Source organism: Mustela nivalis, assembly GCF_964662115.1.
Source record: "Mustela nivalis genome assembly, chromosome: 2".
NCBI classification, from domain to species: Eukaryota; Metazoa; Chordata; class Mammalia; order Carnivora; family Mustelidae; genus Mustela; species Mustela nivalis.
Genome location: NC_139021.1, coordinates 105,647,798 through 105,652,247, shown reverse-complemented (window position 1 = coordinate 105,652,247; position 4,450 = coordinate 105,647,798). Strand labels below are relative to the sequence as shown.

At 35.3% G+C, this 4,450-nt stretch overlaps 1 long non-coding RNA gene across 2 annotated transcripts in view; it reads right to left on the bottom strand.

Annotated features, from left to right (window-relative positions):
* The window catches only part of LOC309859774, a 296,536-nt gene that overhangs the window by 121,038 nt on the left and 171,048 nt on the right, over nucleotides 1–4,450 (bottom strand). The gene's annotated exons all lie outside the window — the stretch shown is intronic.

The window sequence follows — 4,450 nt, the reverse complement described above, 5'->3', positions numbered from 1 at the left end:
TTAAATAAAATCTGGCATTTTCCCCTGTTTTTCTTCATTGCCCCAGGCCTTCCATTCATTAAATCAGTGACATTTGTCATATGAGGGGAAATGGCAGATTCCAACATGGCCCGAAGCAGTCTGTTGTGTTTTAAGTAACTAAAAGCATAATTTTAAAGGGATATTTTTTTTGAGAAAGGTGCTTTCTTTTCTTCAAAGATGAGCATATATGATATAAAAAGAGTTTGGGAGAATGCTTGCAGATATGAAAGCTAATTTTTCTCTGAATGAATGAAGAGTAGAAACACTTTTGAGCTATGTAAAGGAGTTCGGGGGAGAAAAAAAGGGAAGAAAGAGCCTGGATACCAGTGTGATAGGGCTGCATCTGCCCCACTTCTGGCCAAGCTTCAGAAGTAGGGAGATCATAAAAACCATAGAGGGTTTGCATCACCTCACTTCCCAGGTGTATAGCTGACCTTTCCAGAAAGTGTGTGCAAAGAGTCGCAATGGTGGTTGGGGCGGCTGGGTGGCTCAGTCCTTATGCATCTGCCTTTGGCTCAGGCAATGATTCTGGAGCCCTGGGATCAGTGGGCATCAGAGGGCGGTACAGGGGACATCACATACAAGGACTTAGACCCCAGCCCTTCCAACTCCTCTATAATGCATAACTTCACAGGCTTTTCTTAGTCCCTGGGGACAGCAAGATGAAAAGGGAGAGTTCTAGAATTGAGTGTAAATTTACCCCATAAAGACAGAAAAAAAAATCTGTAATTTCCTGGATTAGAATATTAAGTTTCCTGCCCCAGGCAAAATGGAGGTTGGAAGCCAAGCCAAGTCCAGTTCACTCTGCGGTTGCTAACTCTGTGTTCCACACATGCTTACGGGCCTTAAAAAGTCTTCTACCAAAAATAATGGAATATGCATAGATAGTGAGAAAAAAATAAAATACATGCATATAAGATTATTGGAATGTAACTAAGAGAAGACACATAACTTTAAAGGACACAGTTCAGGCTACAGGTCAGTCCTTCCCTTTTTATGGTATCAATTCTCAGAGCACCGAGAATAGATACACATTTAGAGAGGTCTTTTTAAAGAATTTAAGAATGTGAATATAGTGTTAAGTGTTGCTTCAAAGTTTTCAAATGACCCTTCAAATAAGACAAATGGGAGATGACAATTATGCAGAATTACTTAGGCTGAGATTTAAGAACTAAGTTGGGGGTATCTGGTGATGGTGGACTGGGACAATGTGAAAAACATTTATTTGAAAAAAAGGAGAATTAAAAATGCGGGGGAAAATTACAGGGTCAAGGAAAAGAAGCCGAGGAAAGTAAGCCTGGCATTTTAACTGTTTATATCCCAGCAACATCTGCTTACTCCAGGTGTATAATTAAAATCCTGAAAATAATTAGTTGAGAACAAAAATTGTAATTCAGCTTACCGAAGGGAAGTTTCTCTGATAAACCTTGATCCTCAGGCTTTAGACTGAAACCTCAAAGTACTATACCTTTAGAATAAAGTCAAACTAGAAATTGATCACCCTTTCAGAAACTGCATACCACCTTTGAATCTTAAGAATTCTTAATGTACAAAGATGATCTGGGAATACCGATGCCATAGCCATCCGTCAGAAACAAAAGTAAGTCTTCTCTGAAGGAAGATCAAGTCATATAAATACTAGAAATAATGTTAAAATCTTGCAATGTTTCAGGATAGGTTGGGTTACAAAAATAAGTTGTGTCTTTATATACTAATGTCAAATAATTGCAAAATGATATTTTAAACATGCCATTTACAATATTACAGACAATTATAATACTTACAAACACAGATAAACAAATGTGCTCAGGTTGAAAGGCAATGTTATTAAGATCTCCACTCTTCCAAATGTATCCATGTATTCAAAGGAATTGCAATCAAAATTCCACAGGGTTTTCTTTTTTTCTGGAAATGGTTATACTGATTCTAAAATTTTTGTAGAATTACAATTAATCTAGAATTGTCAAAGTAATTTTTTTAAATATTGGAGGATTTGTACTACCAAATTGCAAGATTTAAATCACAAAGCTTCCTTAATTAAGACTGTGTGGAGTTAATATAAAAAAAACTTCTAGATCCATGGGACAATTCAGAGTTCAGAGATAGACTAACATATAGGTAGTCAGTTGGTCTTCAGTGGGTAAAAGATTATTGTCTTCCAAGGTGGATATGATTACCAAAAAAATGAACTTTGACCTCTATATTACATCACACATAAAATTTAATTTGAAATGAACATAGACCTCAATCCAAAACCCAAACTCTAGAACTTCTGGAAGAAACAGAGGAGAAATTCTCTGCAACTTGGGGGTAGGCTAAAATATCCCAGCTGAAACAGAACATGAGCAGTCATAAAAAAAAAATTTTTGATAATTATAATTAAAATCTCCTACCTGTAAAATGACACTTTAAGAGAATGACAGACAAACCACCACTGGAGGAAAAAAATACATACAGCAAATAAATATGACAAAATCTATTTATCTGAAATACATAAAAATCATTCTCAAACTCAGAAGAAAAGGAACCTAAGAAAATTTAAGTGAAAGACTTAAACAGGTTCTTCGTAGAAGATGTAAGAATGACTAGCGAAACAGGTATAGGGAAATGTGTTCAACATCATTAATCAACATGGAAATAAAAATCAAAACCACAATGAGATATCACCTCACATCTGTGGGGATGGCTAGAATCAAAAACTCAAACAATAGCAAGTATTGGCAAGAATGGACCGAAAAGAGAAACTTATATCCATTGTTGATGTAAATCGGTAGGTTCACTACAGGAAGTATTCTGGAGGTTTCTGAAAAATTAAAAATAGAGTTACCATAGAATCCAATAACCTCACAACTGGTAATATATCCCAAGGAAATAAAGTCACTATCTCAAAGAGATATCTGCACTCCTATGTTCATTGTATCATTATTCTCAGTGGTTGAGATATGAAAACAGCCCGTGACTGTTGATGGATGCAAGGATGAAGATCATTTATCTATCTAGGTGTACATAGAGGTAGATGTTTATGTACTAGCATCAGGTTTATCATCATTATCAATATACACTAATTATATATGCATATAAAATTCGGCCTTAAAAAAGAAGGAAATCCTTCCATTTACAAAGATGTGGAAACCTGGGTGAGCCTGGAGGACTTTACGCTAAATGAAATAAGTCAGAGAAAGACAAATGCTGTATTATCACATTTAAGTGTAGAATCTAAGAAAGTCAAACTCATAGTAACAGGGAGTAGAATGGTGGCTACCAGGGCGTAGGAGAAATAGGGAGATGTTGGTTAAAGGATACAAACTGTCAGAAATAAGATGAGTAAGTTCGGGGCACCTAGGTGGCTCAGTGGGTTAATCCTCTGCCTTTGGCTCGGGTCATGCCCTGGGATCGAGCCCTGCATCAGGCTCTCTGCTTGGTGGGGAACCTGCTTCCCTCTGTCTGCCTCTCTGCCTACTTGTGATTTCTGTCTGTCAAATAAATAAATAAAATCTTTAAGAAAAAAGATGAGTAAGTTCAAAAAAAGATGAGTAAGAGACCTATAAATGAGTAAGAGACCTATATAAGAGATGTATATATGGTGACTATAGTTAATAATATCCTGTTATTCTAAAAAAATAAATAATAATATACTGTATTCTAGAAAGTTACAAAGGAGGTGGATAGTAAGCATTCTCACCACACGCACAAAAGATAATGACCTGAAGTGATAGTTATGTTATGTAGCTTGATTGTGGTCATCGTAGAACATACACATATAACAAAATATCAAAATTTACACCTTAAATATATAAAATTTTTGTCAATCATACCTCAATATAGCTGTGGGGGAAAAAAAGGAATGACCAATCAGCCTCTGAAAAGATTTTCAGCATTATGAGTCATCAAAGAACCACAAATTAAAAGAGTACAAAGTATTTCATAGTCACCAGAATGGCAAAATAAAAAAGAGGTTATTGTTAAGTATTGGGAAGATTGTGGAATAATTAGAATCCTTATACATTGCAAAACAACTGGTGATTTCTTATAAAAGTAAAATATACTTAACATGTAACCCAGCAGTTCCATTCTTGGGTATTTACTCAAGAGAAAAGAAAACAGGAGTGAGTGCTGTGAAATGTAAACCTGGCGATTCACAGACCTGTACCCCTGGGGCCAATAATACATTATATGTTCATATAAATAAATAAATAACAGAAGACAGATAAGAAAAAAGAGCAAGTACAACTCTGAAACCACTATGCACATTTCTGTGTACTTCTATTTCTTCTACACACAGATGTGTATATTTTATTTTAAAGTAATTAAAAAACAAAAAACAGGAATGCCTGAATATTGACAACCAGTACTGAAAATCACCATGTTAAGAGTATAAAGGGGAAGTAGAGAGCCATATGATCCTTTTAATAAATGAGAAGTATTCAAC